A 15,195-nucleotide genomic window follows, 5' to 3' on the forward strand; every position below is an offset into this window, starting at 1 on the left:
CTCCTTAGCTCTGGGTTGAGTTACCTGGGAACTTGGAAGGGTACCTCCCAGCAGAAGCAAGCTGGTCACTATGTTAGATAATCACTCTAGAGGTCTTTGCAAGGAGACCATTGTAACTAAGTTCAGTTTCCTTGAACTGCTGAGGTCCCAAAGATGTATGCATCGGAATTTGGTCTTGGTAAAGTCTATGGGTCCTGCTGCTGCTGCTAAGTTGCTTCAGTCGTGTCCGACTCTGTGCGACCCCATAGACGGCAGCCCTGGAGATGAACAAAAGGGCTTGGTAGGCATCAAATGTGCCCACTTATTTCACACTGGGAATTGAATAGGGTGAGGGACTTTTCCCAGGTCACACAGCTGGCTGGGGAAGAACTGGGATTAGGGCCCTGGCTCCTGATTCCCAGAAGTGTGCTCCATTCCACATCCATGCTATGGGAAAATAAGCTCTTAAATCGGAGAGCAGAGACACCAGGAGAAACTGGGAAAGGCTGATGAAAAGGCATAGTCTCTTCTCACGGAGAACCTGGGGTATTGAGTGGTATTTAAGACTAGTTAGTGAGGAGACTGTTTATTTTTTATAAGTTTATTATTTAAAAAAATAAAATTTAAAAATATTTATTTATTTGGTTGCACTGGGTCTCAGTTGTGGCATGTGAACTGTTAGTCTCGGCATGTGGGATCTAGTTCCCTGACCGGGGATCGGACCCAGACCCCCTGCATTGGGAGTACAGAATCTTAGCCATTGGGCCACCAGGGGAGTCCCTAAATATTTCTGCTTTTCCATGATTGGCTTAGGGGCCAGCTTTCTTATTATTAAGCTGTAAAATAAATGGGCACTTATCACTGGTCAAGATGATTATGTGGACTTGTGAGGTGTCATTCAGATCTCTCATTTTGTGGCTAGTGCCGTCATGACCACCACTGTGCAGAAGAGACCAAGGGCGTGATCTGAGAGGGTCCACCCCTCTTACCATCCTGTGTTTCCTGACCCCCGTAAGTCTCCACTCTACCTGGACGACCACAGTGCCATTTCAGCTCCCCTGGCATCAATGCCAGATAGATCCGGTGTCCAAGATTCCTTGAAAAGTCTGAGTGTTCTCCTTTCCCTGTACAGTTACTGTAGGAACTGGCTGCAGGACTTTGGGGGAAGGAATCAGGAAATGGTTTACCATTTATACTTGGGATCATAATGCTGGGTCCTTTCTCAAGGCAATTTGATCTCCTCTCCAATCATGGCTCTCCTTTTCAAACTCAGGGTTCCTAAGAACCATGGAAACTGGATGCAGAAACACTGCATTTCAGTGTGACAGCTTCTGCTTGCTAGCTCTTTGTTTTTTTGTTTTTTGGGGTCTTTCTTCCTTCCTTCCTTTTTTTCCTTCCTCTTCCTTCCTTCCTTTCTTTCTGGCTATATATATATCAAATAACGCTCTAGTCCATTGTCTATCTACCATGCCCCTCAGAGCAGCATAACCGATTAGCAATCACCAATTAGATTCTCACAGGACAAGGTGGCTTGATTGCTACTCTAGCCCTGCTGCCTATTACGGTAATTATGTCTACCTTGCTCCTGCTGATGGAACGCTCATCTTAGCATCATCCTGCCTGGAATCCTGGCATCTCCACTAGGATTCTAGGGATTCCAAGTCCATGACAGTATCTGCTGTTTTCAACACTGTCCTGCTGAGATTTGCCACAACTACCACTGAGCTAAAAGATGCTGGTGAACCCCTTTCCAGTGCCATCTTTATTGCCTTAGAATGAGGTTAGGCTCTGGTAGCTTTGATAAAACAAAGTGAGCTCTGTTCTTTCACATAATAGACCCATTCTAACAGTCCCACCTTTCTGAGAATTGTACCCCTTCCTCAATATCATGCCAACATTCTATCATCTTTATCTCCTGGGCCACAGGCCATCACTGAGCCCAGCCTTGAATAAGGCCTCAGTCCTTGCCAAGACACAGACATGTTCCCATGTTAATAAATAGAAAAGATATTCAGCCTTATCTTTAGCCAACTAGAGCAAGCCCAGACTCTCAGGATTCACACCCACATGTGGTCCCATGGTTCTTACAGGTGTTCGGCAGCCAGGGACTGCCACTCCTCTGATGTGTGAGCAGTTTTCTCCCAGAGCAGGCACTGTGCTTCTCCTCTTGGGCTGTGCTGAACCCTGACCCTGGTTATTGGCTTAAGACAACAAGTAATGGTGCATGAAGATCCTGAGAAAGCCAAGAATCATTTCGGGAGGTGCCTATCTCAGGTAAAGTTTCTCTGTGGTCTCCAGGCCTAGAGAGGCCACTCTTCTCTAACAAAGAGGAAGGAGCTTCTTTTTTATCCTGAGGATTCAGGTCATCTGGGGTTCAACATTCTTGGGCTTGTTCACCCAATGTCATCTGTTCTATATCTCAGGGTCCCATTCTTGCTATGAAGGTTTTGACTTTGATTGAAAGACTTGCCTTCTTAGTAGCATTGCTACCTTTACTATTAGATCTGGGACCTGAGTTTGAGCCCAGGAGTCCTTTTGAGTAAAAGAGATGAAGGTGTCCGCAGAGGCCCTCTGGCTTTCACAGTGAACCTTGAGTTGATTGCTACCTGATCTGGGTCTGTCATTTTCTTTCTCTTCCCTTTCTTTTAAAAAACAGACTTTAATTTTTAGAGAAGTTATGGAGTCACAGTAAAATTGAGCAGAAAGTACAAATAGTTCCCAGATACCCTCTATCTACCCCAACATACACACAGCCTCCCCCACAATCAATGTCCCACACCAGAGTGGTACATTTGTAGAGTAAAAAGTAAGATAGAAAAAATAAATTAAAATAGATCATTAATCACAATAAACATAAAGTAGCTAAAAATCTCAGTAAAAGATAAAAATTTATTCCTTAAATATGCAAAATTCAGCTTATATGCTGTCTACAAGAAACATAACTAAAACATAAGGATACACAAAAACTGAATGTAGACGTGTGGAAAATACATGCAAGGTAAGTACTAAGCCAAAGAAGTGGTGTGGTGGTACTGCTATCAGACAAAATAGTATTTAAGGGAAACGGTGTAACTGACAGAAGCAGAGTATCTCATAACCATAGGACATTCTTGACCAGAAAGATGTAACACTTCTAAGTGACATGCCAAAAAAAAAGATTTAAAATATGTAAGGCAAAAATGGACAGGACTGTAAGGATAAATTCACAAACTTATGACCAACGTAGATTTTTAACATCCTTCTATTAAATGATTTTTCTAGGAGATAAAAAATTAACAAAGAGAGAATATTTGAACAAAACAAAGTTTGACCTAATAGAAATGGACTGACTTTTGCACACAAAAAACAACACACATTCTTTTCAAACATTAGTACATACAGAATATTTATGGAGATTAACTATAAGAAATGTCATGGAGTAAGCCTCATAAATTGCAAAAAGATTACTGTCATACAGACCACATAATCTAATCACAAAGCAATTAAGATGTCAATAACCATAATGACAGGAAATTGCACACACCACACCCCATTATTTTGAAAGCTGAAAAAGGAAACACTTCTCAATAACTCATGGGTTAAAGAAATCATAATATAAATTAGAAAAGGTTTAGAACTTAACCCTAATGAAAATATCACACATCAAAACATGATGATGCAGCCAAAGCATTATGTATAGGAAAGTTTATAGCCTTAAATGTAATTATACGAGAAATGAAGAAAGCCTAAAAATTATTGAGCCAAGCGTCAAATTTAAGAAGTTAGAATAAACTCAGAAAGTGAGGGAAAGTGATAATAAAGATAAGCAAAGAAAGAGAAAAAAAATATAAGCTAGAGGTAATTTTAAAAATCCTATAAGTTAGTGTTTGAAAAGATTAATAAAATAAACATTTGTCAAGATTGATCAAGAAAAAAGGGGCACAGTCAAAGGAATGGAAAAGTAACCCCAATACGTAAAGTGTTAGTCACTCAGTCATATCTGACTCTTTGTGACCCCATGGACTGTAGCCCACCAGGCTCCTCTGTCCCTGGGATTCTCCAGGCAAGAATACTGGGGTGGGTGGCCATTCCCTTCTCCAGTATGAAAAGGGGTCTCATATCATTCTTAGCTTTTTAAAGATGAGATTTAAAATTCCTCCTAACTTTGGTCTAAGTTCTTCATGGGAAACTTGAGCTCCAAGACTGAATGTGACTTGAACAGGGACAGAAGAGTTGATGGACCTATCTGCCATCACGCTTTTTCTTGCCTGATCATTTCTCACAGAAGAATTGTTCCTTTGATTTATAGGCTATCTGTTCAGTTCAGTCGCTCAGTCGTGTCCGACTCTTTGCGACCCAATGATTGCAGTATGCCAGGCCTCCCTGTCTATTACCAACTCCCAGAGTTCACTCAAACTCACATCCATCGAGTTGGTGCACCTCTTAAAATAGTGGTTGAGTATTGCAGGGTGTGTCTCTCAGGGTTCCCTTCAGTCAATTGTATGCTATGGAGCCCTTACATTGTGCGAGACATGGTATCAAGATAAATGAAGTGAGAGTGAAAAATTAGTGCTCTTAACCTCTAGTAACAGAATTCATCGTAGAGAGGAATACAATAGCTTTGGAATAATAACTAGGACAGAAGGTGAGGGTGCTCATAGGAGTCTAAGCCACAGAGGTGATGTTTAAGTTGCTGTGAGTGAGAACATGTGAGGAATTTGGTTTTTGCTCATTTGAGGGCTAGGGAGGGAAGATCAGAGGAGAGGGACAGAGGGGAGAGGAGGCAAGAGGGTGTGAACCTGGGGACTACATGAATGGACCTGATCAGAATATATTTCCTAGGGGTGTGGAGTGAATGAAGGACTTCTCAGAATGAAGCTTACTACTCTTTGGTCTGAATAAATGTGAGACGCTGCAATGTAGCATGTCTATGTCTTTACCGAAAATATTTTCACTTAACCTACCTCCCACTGTGAAATTGTGAAAATGGAAGGCTGGTGGCTTGTCACTTCAGGCTCCAGGATGAAAAAGAAAAATGAGTAGGAGCTGAATATCAGTGGTGATGATGAGAATGTGAGCTCATTCTCCTGGGTGAGGAGATGGTTTGTATCAGTTATGACTGAATTCAGCTGCAACTAAGAAAAAACCCTCCAAGGAGTGGTTTAAACAAAGAATTGGTACAGTGTCTCAAGTTATCATGGGGACCCAGGTTCCTTCTGTCTTACTGCACTGTATGTGTGGCTTCTGTCCTCATGGTTGCAAGGCTGCTGTTCTTCTACAGACCTCTTGTCCACGTTCCAGGAAAGAAAGGAAAAAGGCCAGATGCATGAATCTGTGCTCTTTTGAAAAGCTTTCCCAGAAGCCCCATCCAGTGACTTCTGCCAGGGGTGGGTCACATGGTCACACTTAGCTGCAAGAGAGTCTAGGAAGGAGATTATTTCAGCCAGGCATATTGCCTCCCTGAGCAAAATCCTGGTTCCATCATTAAGGAGGAACTGGAAAATGGCTATTGGGTAGGCAATTAGCCGTGTCTGCCATGAAACTCATCTAAACTAGAGCTAAATGGGCTGGGAGATCCCAGGAGCAGTCTGAGTTATTTGGAGATGAATAGGACAGACTTTGAGGAGTTCACAATTTAGGGGGGAAAACAAGCGCCTAATTGGAACAACAAGAACATTGAATTGCGTTTTAATGTAACGGGGTTAAGAGAAGTGATAGAAGTGAACACAGCGGGCTCTGAGCACAGAGGCAAGAAAGCTTGGCTGGGGAGGGGGAAGAGCCCCAGAGCAGAAGTTGCTCATGTGGCTGTGTGTCTGTGGCTGTGCAGAGGGAAGGGCCCTCCTTGGCAAAGGGGCCCCTGTAAGTGAAGTGCGAGGGTGAGTACAGAGTCCATGTTACAACAGTGGATCACAGATAGGCTTGTGTATGGGGACCCTCAAGCCTAAGGTGGGAAGGGTCAGAAGGGAAATGGAAAACAGAAGCAGGAGCAGATAGTCAGGAGCTGTCTCTGCTAGGATGTGGATCTTGGCCTGCATCCTCGAGGCGCTGGGAAGCGACTGGAGGGTGCTGCTCAGGGAGTGACCTGGTCAGAACTGTGTTTTGGATGGCCATTCTGGCAGCCCCATCGTGGGGGCACAGGTTGTTCAAACAGGAGGCAGAGAAGTAGGGAGGGTGCAGGGGGAAATGAAGGCTGCACAGGGGAAGGGATGGAGGGAAGGGGTCCCCCAAAACTCTCAGATGCTGCCCCCTCCCCAGGTCTGTTGTCCAGGTGATGAGTCTGTGGTGGTGCTTCATACTAATTCAACCCAGGAGCAGGGGAGGGAAGAGGGGCTGTAATTCGGAGAGGATGAGGCCAGATGATCTCTTGCCATTGTGTATGGATAATGGAAAGAGAACTTTAATCAAGGCATTTCAGATATGAACAGAACCTCTCCTATTTCAAAGTTGAGGAAATTCCCCAAGGGTCACATGTTTGCTGAACTAGTTTCTTGCCTCCTACATCAGTGTTCACTCAGCTCATGGACTGTACCTTTCTGTCTGTCTGTCCGTCCAGTTGGCTTGACTGTTGCCTTACGAAGAAAGGAGACCCTGTCCTGGGGAGCAGGATTGCTGAGGGGCTTTGAGGTTTAGCGGCAACTAGAATTGGCTGCAGTGGTAAGGGTTGAGGGAGGTTGCAAGGAGGCAGAGGCCGCTCAGGAGGGGAAGGGGTGAGCCACTGGGCATCAAAGAGGAGTGTAGGGAGACTGGAAACTGCAGGAGAGGAGGCGACGCGCTGCCCAGGATGTTACCTCAGTAGCTGGGGTCCTCACTGCAGCCCGGGAGGTTGGCGGTCCTCACAGGTGACCTGGGTTCAAGTCGTCCGGCTAACCTCGAACTCAGAACCCTTGGAATCCTGTGCTTGCCGGACCGACTGCCTTCTCAGTGCTCACCCGCCCAATTCAGCCTTTGCTGTGGTGTCGGCTGATGGACCGGACCCTCGGCTGGAGAGGGCTCGGCGATCGGTCCGCAGGTGGCGCTGCGCACCCAGGCAAAGGCACCCTGCTGGCCGCGGGCCTGGGGGTGGGGCTCTCGACCCGCTTGCCCAACCTCAGCGCTCCGGCAGGAATTAGAGGACAGGGTGCTGGAATGAAAGGGCTTCCAGACTTCACAGGAAATTCCCCGAATTTCCAGAGCAGCGACGACAGCCGAGCGCGTGCATTCACGGCTGGAAGCGGAGACCTGGGCTTCCCAGCAGGAACGGGGCCGCTCGAGCGTGTGGCATGGTCACGTGGAGACCCTGAGACTTCTAGGGGTGTCCTGTCCCGCTTTTCCTGGGTCTGTGATGGGGGGCCGCAGGGCTCTGCCACCTCCAAGGCCACGTTTAATGTGGAATCTGCCCAGATGATTCTCACCAAGGCCGCAGCCACAAGAGATCCCCCTTAAGAAAGATCTGCGAACAGGTTTATAACCACGTTTTGCTGAGAAGCGTGATGGAGGTATCCAGGCGGAGTTGATTTTGCGTGGCCGGTGAAAGCCGAAAGACTGGTAGTCCCTTGCTAGCAGTGATCTGGGCGCTTTGCATCCGTCTAGGGATTCAGCTTCCTCATCTGTTATGCGGCTGGGACTTGGCCTTTGAGCTTGGAGCGTCTGAGATTCTGGAAGTGACAACCCTCCTTGCCACACAGTTGAGCTCAGGCCACCTGTTCCAGCAGATTGGGGTGGGTAGCTTAGGAGTTTTTCTGGAAGTTATTTCCAGTCTAGTGTAAGGGAGGTAGAGAGCCTCTGATGTCAGGCTTTAGAGAGGAGGAAAAGATAAAATTCAGACATCCGGTGTGGTGTCAGGCCCCAGGGGAGGAGGAAGAGGGAGTACGGCACAGTGAGTGCTGCCTGGGGACCAACAGAAATGAAAACAACCAAAGGAGGGAGTGCAAAGACTCTACTCTCCTACTTGGCCCACCATCCTGAGGTTTCCTTAGGACCTCCTGCTGCAAGACCCTTTGCCACCCCAGGACCATCAGCCGTTGTTGTAGTAAGTGGTGGGCACTAACCTGCGGTGTGAACTGTGGGAGGGGCCTGCTTGTCACACTCTGTCTTGCCCACCCTGCCTGCGGTCCAGGGTAGGGGTAACCGAGTGAGTTGTTGTTCAGATGTTAAGTTGTGTCCAACTGTTTGTGACCCCATGGACTGCAGCACACCAGGCTTCGCTGTCCTTCACTCTCTCCCAGAGTTTGCTCAGACTCACGTCCATTGAGTCAGTGGTACTATCTAACCATCACATCCTCTGCTGCCCGCTTCTCCTTTTGAGACGGGAACCCGAGTTCTTGTCCACAGAGCTGAAGAATGGAATCCGTGAACACACAGACACTCATGGTAGCAAGCAAATAGGATTTATTAAAGAGGAGGAAAGTACAAAGCTCTCAGCATAGACACCGAGAGGGGGATAAAAGGTGGGACTTACCGCAGATTTTATATCCTTCCTTAAATCACATTATTTCTAACCAATCAATTTAAAGGTCAAGATACTTAACATCTTTATGGCTTCTCTTGATCCTTGGATTAAGTCACCACCCTTTTTCATACCCTGTGGCCATTTTACCATGGACCAGATGTATGGGTTTAAGATTAATGATCACCAGTTGTTTTTCCCTCAAGCACATGGAACAGAATTTAATTACTGCCCTTCCCTGGATCTGAGTGCTGATAATTTATCAGACTAAAGACACATTCCAGGAATTCAAGACAAAGGAGTGGGATGTTTATTGAACACAAGACTGAGGTCTCAGAGTTCTATACTGACTGCCTAGTAATTTCTACCTCACTTTTGCCTTCAATCTTTCCCAGCATCAGGGTCTTTTCCAGTGAGTTGGCTCTTTGCACCAGGTGATCAAAGTATTGGAACTTCAGCTTCAGCATCAGTCCTTCCAATGAGTATTCAGGGTTGATTTCCTTTTCGATTGACTGATTTGATCTTACTGTCCCAGGGACTCTGGAGAGCCTTCTCCAGCACTGCAATTCGAAAGCGTCAATTCTTTGGTACTCAGCCTTCTTCATGGTCCAACCCTCACATCCATACATGACTACTGGGAAAACCATAGCTTTGACTGTATGGACCTTTGTTGGCAAAGTGATGTCTCTGTTTTTTTAATACACTGTTTAGGTTTGCCATAGCTTTTCTTCCAAGGAGCAAGCGTCTTTGAATTTTGTGGCTGCAGTCACCATCTGCAGTGATTTTGGAACCCAAGAGTTAGTTACAGCTGAACTTAGCTATGACAGTGCCCAGGTGACACAGGTCAGGAGATTTTGTGAGAACTGAGATAGGGTTCGGAGAAGGCAATGGCACTCCACTCCAGTACTCTTGCCTGAAAAATCCCATGGACGGAGGAGCCTGGTAGGCTGCAGTCCATGGGGTCGCTGGGAGCCCAACACGACTGAGCGACTTCACTTTCACTTTTCACTTTCATGCTTTGGAGAAGGAAATGGCAACCTACTCCACTGTTCTTGCCTGGAGAATCCCAGGGACAGGGGAGCCTGGTGGGCTGCCGTCCATGGGGTTGCACACAGTCGGACACGACTAAAGCGACTTAGCAGCAGCAGCAGAGATAAGGTTGGGGGCGGGGGTGGAGGCTTGATAAGATGGAGCTGCCCTCTTATCAGAAGAACTAAGTCAAGAACCTGGAATCTTCTTCAGGATCAGCTGAGCATCTTCTGTCTGCTTGGAGGCTAAATCCTCAGTGAGATGCTAGCGACACATCCCAGGCTCTCATGCTCATCATCTTCATTACATATCATTATTATTTTGGTTATGGTTAGTAGCACCTTCCTTGTATTGGGTGCTTCCTGCAGTATCTACATCAGTCTCCATAACAATCTATTAGGTGGAGGCTCTTGTTATTCCATTTCATGGATAAGAAGACTGAGGCTTAGTGTAGAGTTATGTTACCAGCTCGCCCAGCCCATGCTCATCTGGGCAGCACACCAGAGCTTATGTTGAGCCATCAGTAGCCCTGGAAGGTAGGCAATGCACTGTTGGGCTCCCATTTATGTCATGGGGGCAGTGTGCTCCAGAGAGGGCGGGTCACTTGCCTGAAACCCACTGTAAGGATCAAAGCCAGTGACCTGAAGACAGGGTGGCAGCCCAGAACAGACATTCCTTGTGGGTCTCTCCCTGTGGGTCTTCAACCCACCCAGCTCATCCATGTGGGAGTAGTGGGTGTTCAGCCCAGATGGTTGAAGTTCAGGCTAGTGGAGTTAGAGGATGAAGAAGAGGGCCTTGAGCAAGCTCTGGAACTGTAGCATGGAACTTCAGGCATCATGGGTCACAGTGTGCTGACCTGTGGATAGGGTCACTGAAGAGACCCCGCTGCCCCACCCCAGCGTCCTTGGCCTTACATTGATTTTTACCCTCTGACCTGATGTGTCTATGGAGTCTAGCCTGGACTGTCCTCCAAGCTCAGGTGTTGATCTGAAGGGACCCAGTATAGAAGCCACAATGATCCAAGACCCGTCTGTCTCCAAGAATTTAGTGGTATGTGTGCTTGTGGGTGAGGAGTCAGGTCAGTGCGCCCTGATGAAGACGTGCACAAACCATAGACTCCTAGTCACCTCCGTCTTCCCTTCTGCCAGCGTGTTAGATGGAGGTCTCTCTGCTTGAGCTCAGAAGTCAGGTTGGGCCCCAGTGTAGGACTGCAACTCCTCCCCAAGGAAGGGCTAAGAGAATCTTCTTTTAAGACCTCAGCTGGGTGTGGTATTGGCTAAACCAAGCATGTGCAAGGCTGGAAGCAATTTCTCCGCCCAGCTTCTCACCCATGGCAGCTCTTTTCAATCATCCATTTGAACTGTTCCCCAAATATGGTTTTCACTGTGGAAGGTGGACACTCACCACATCTCCCTCCAAGCTTCAAGACTGCTCCTGAATCTACCAATCTGGGCCTTATTTTGAGCTTTTTGAAGGTACTTCTGTGTGTTTTTATTTTTTCTCTCTAGATTTAATCTATTTTTAAAAATTAAATAAAAATACATGTTTATTATATTTATATATACTTTTCCATTATAGGTTATTACAAGATATTGATTATAGTTCCCTATGCTATATGGTAGGTCCTAAAAAACAGATACTTCTTGGGACTTCCCTGGTGGTCCAGTGGCTAAGATTCGGTGGTCCCAATGAAGGGGGCCCGGTTTCAATCCCTGGTCAGGGCACTAGATCCCACATGCCACAAGTAAGACCCGGTACAGCCAAACAAATAAACAATAGTTTTTTGGAAAAATGACAAAAACCCCCAGATACTTCTGGTTTTTAGCCCACACTATCCTTAAAGGCGGAGAAGGCAGTGGCAACCCACTCCAGTACTCTTGCCTGGCAAATCCCATGGACGGAGGAGCCTGGTAGGCTGCAGTCCATGGGGTTGCTAAGAGTTGGACGCGACTGAGCAATTTCACTTTCACTTTTCACTTTCCTGCACTGAAGAATGCAGTGTTTTGGATTTTATACCTTTGTCTAAAGTGTCCACTGGCCAAATCCACTGTATAATATACATACGTTGCTCCTGTTAGCAAGGGTGAGGCAGATCCCTGTGGACAAACCTGGGCAGGTCTCCAGACAGGTTATGAACCAGAAAAGCCAACTATAGATGGAGGGCACAGCTCCTCACAGCCTGAACAGTAAGCAAGCAACAGATACCCTCCAAAACAATGTCACTTGCTTATTTGGGGCACATTATGTGCTGCTGCTGCTGCTAAGTTACTTCAGTCGTGTCCGACTCTGTGCGACCCCATAGACGGCAGCCCACCAGGCTTCCCCGTCCCTGGGATTCTCCAGGCAAGAACACTGGAGTGGGTTGCCATTTCCTTCTGCAATGCATGAAAGTGAAAAGTGAAAGTGAGGTCGCTCAGTCGTGTCCGACTCTAGCGACCCCATGGATTGCAGCCTACCAGGCTCCACCGTCCATGGGATTTTCTAGGCAAAAGTACTGGAGTGGGGTGCCATTGCCTTCTCCAACATTATGTGCACTTGTAAATAAATAGAAAGAGGCTTGGAGGTGATCTTAGGAAGCTGAGGGGTGGTTGCCTTTGGGGACAGGGGAGGGAGGGGCTGGAATGGAGGTTGGTGCATGGGGACTTTAGCCTTATTTGTACTATTTTTCCAATTGTTATGAGAATTAGTTGTCTAATTAAAAATTGATATGTAAATAAGTTTCTCTTTCTGGCGGTTGCCACCTACCTGTCTTAAGCTCCCAGCTGTTGCTCTGCATCGTGGGGAGTGGGCCTGTGGGTGCTCCATCTTGGAAACCCAAACACCTGCAGAACACCTTGCATACCAGGCGCTTTACCTGAGTGGCCGCACGTGTCACCAGCCAGCCCTGGGTGCCTGCGGCCGGCCCCCGAGCCTTTGATCTGATTCTTCTCAGCTCCTGCCCTTCCAGACTCTGGACCTAATTTCTTCAGTGTCTCCGCAGATGGCAGCCCGTCGAGCCAGGCTGTGAATTGTTGTTCTTCTCTGGCTGCCCTGACATTCCTTCCCTTTCTCTCTCTCTCTGTCTTTGCTCCTTCTCTCTCCATTGGCACAGGTCATGGCTGCCAATGGGGGAGGACTAGGCAGAGAGGAAGATGTTTCCAGTTTTGTTTCTAATCTGCTTCCTGAAGCTGCCCCTGGGCTGGATGCTACAGGAATTTCTGGGGGCCCTTCTGAACTCATCATGATCCCTCAAAGGCCTGATTATTGTACCCCATTTACTCACTTATCCTTCAGATATTTGTGGGTCATTTACCTTATGCCTGGAGCTGTGCTAATCACAAAGCCTGCTGCTCTGTGGACTTGGACCCCACCCACCTCTTCCCATTCCTGTGGTCACTCTTCAGGCCAGGCCACTGTCATCTCTCCTCATCAGCTACAGGAGCATCCAACTTTGTCCTCCACACAATTCTCCTTTCTCCAGCCAGAGCAAAACCTAATCATGCCCGTCCTTTGCTGAAAAATCCCTATGGCTTCTCATGGGTCTAGAGTCAAGTCAAACACCTTGATACAGCCCACAGGACTGATGCGTGTGACTCCAGCTCACTCCTACAGCATCCATGCTCCAGCCACCCTGAACACTCAGGACCCCACCCCCGGGCTCTGGCCTCAGTCTTTTTGTTGTTCAGTTACTAAGTCACGTCTGACTCTTTGTGACCCCATGGACGGTATAGCACACTAGGCTTCCCTGTCCTTCACTCTCTCCCGGAGTTTGCTCAAATTCATGTCCATTGAGTCAGTGATGCCATCCAGCCATATCATTCTCTGTCACCTGCTTCTCCTCTTGCCCTCAATCTTTGCCAGCATCAAGGTCTTTTCCAATGAGTCAGCTCTTTGCATCAAGTGGCCAAAGCATTGGAGCTTCAGCTTCAGCATCAGTCCTTAATGAACATTCAGGGTTGGTTTCCTTTAGGATTGACTGGTTTGATCTGAGCCTTCACACAAGCCTTTCTTCTGCCTGCAACACTCCCTGCTTCCTCATTCTCTCTGGCTCATCTCACTGAAGCTTCAGGTCTTAGGCAGCACTTCTTTCTGACAGAAGCTTCCCTGAACCTTATCCTCCCACCTGAATTCTCTGCATCTTTCTCTCCAGGCATTTCTCACACTCTGTATAATTGCATGTTAAATTTGTCTGTTTCTCCCACTGGACTCTAACGCCATGAAGATAGTGTCTTGCATAATCGTAATGACAACCCCACAACAGAGTGAGCTCTTTCTTAACCAGGCAGCATGCTAAACATTTTCTATGCCTCCCACCATTTTAATTTTCACCTCTCTTTGAGGTGGAAGCTATCATTATTTCCATCTTAGAGGAGGAATTGAGCCTTAGGTCAAAAATGTGCCATAGTCAGGCAATTAGATGGTGGAGCCAGGATTCAAACCCCAGCAGTGTGACTTCAGAGCTTGCATTAGAGCAGGGGTGTGTCTGTCTGATGCATGATTATAACCCTAGCTCCTAACACAGCGCCTGCCATCTAGAAGGAACTCAATCACTATTTCTTGAATGAATAAATAAATCAAGAGATGTTCAGTGATGGGCAGCAAATGTAATCCCTGCTAGGATTAGTTCTCTTTAAATGCAGCGAGGGTAAGCAAAGCTACATTATTGATCCACCCCAGAAAGAGCTAGCATACATAACTAAGACAATCTCAAGATTCTCTAGCCAGGCAGCACCACTGTGTCTGTCTGCTGGGCTCGGCTAGTCTGCCTGGCCAATGGGATTTGGTAAGATGGGGCTGGACACACAGAGAAGGTCCTGGAGTCTGGGAAGGTATTGAAGACCCTCATGACCAGGTCAGGACAGAGTCATTTGAGGAGTTTCAGGTTAGCAGAGACTCAATAGAATCAGAAAACAACATTTACTGTGGGGAGATTGATGGGGAGAGAAACGGTCCATAGGACTTGGATTTATTTTATTCTGTCCAAAGTGAAATTTCTGCTGATGATTTAAATCAGTGGTTTTTGGGCTTCCCTGGTGGCTCAGTGGTAAAGAATCTACCTGCCAATGCAGGAGACGTGGGTTCAAACCCTGGTCTGGGAAGATCCCACATGCCTCAGAGCAGCTAAGCCTGTGTACTGCAAATATTGAACCTGTGCTCTAGAGCCTGTGCTCTTCAACAAAAGAAGCCACAGCAACGAGAAGCCCTAGCACCACGATGAAGAGTAGCCCCTGCTCACTGCAACTAGAGGAAGGCCAGCACAGCCATGAAGACCCAGCGCAGCCAAAAGTAAATAACCAGTAATAATTTTTAAAAACTTAAAAAATATCAGTGGTTCACAGTCAGGACAATTTTGATCCTCAGGGAATATTTGGAAATATCTGGAGATATTTTTGGTTCTCACAACCTGGGGGGTGGGGAGTGCTATTGGCCTCTGGGTGGTAGAGACCAGGGATGCGGCTAAATACCCTACAATGTACAAGACAGCCCCCCAATCCCAACAAATCGGACCCCAAATGTTGTTAGTGCTGAGGCCGAAAAGCCCAGATTTAAACAGTGCAATGCATGGGTGAACCCAGAGAGTAAGTGATGTTTGCTGAAGTGCCTTCTCTGCTGGCCTCGATTCCTAACAGTGCAGGCTGTGGTGGAGAGGGACCAGAGGTGACAGATGCCCTCTTTGCTCCCCCACTCTCTCCCCAAGCCTGGAAAACATTACCAGTTACTCGGCCCCTCTCTGTGGTTTCCCTCCCCTTCTCCTCATTCCTCACAGTTCTGTTATCACTCCAGGATCAAAAGTTTGGAACATT

The 15,195-nt window shown here is 47.0% G+C and overlaps 1 long non-coding RNA gene across 1 annotated transcript in view; it reads left to right on the plus strand.

The window, feature by feature from the left end:
• The first annotated feature begins 1,496 nt into the window (after positions 1 to 1,496).
• The window catches only part of LOC123328185, a 47,143-nt gene continuing 33,444 nt past the window's right edge, over positions 1,497 to 15,195 (plus strand). The window contains exon 1 of the long non-coding RNA XR_006542968.1: positions 1,497 to 2,253. This is a non-coding gene — a long non-coding RNA (uncharacterized LOC123328185). The remainder of the gene's footprint in view (positions 2,254 to 15,195) is intronic.

The sequence above is a fragment of the Bubalus bubalis genome, chromosome 11 (genome assembly GCF_019923935.1).
Source record: "Bubalus bubalis isolate 160015118507 breed Murrah chromosome 11, NDDB_SH_1, whole genome shotgun sequence".
Lineage (NCBI taxonomy): Eukaryota > Metazoa > Chordata > Mammalia > Artiodactyla > Bovidae > Bubalus > Bubalus bubalis.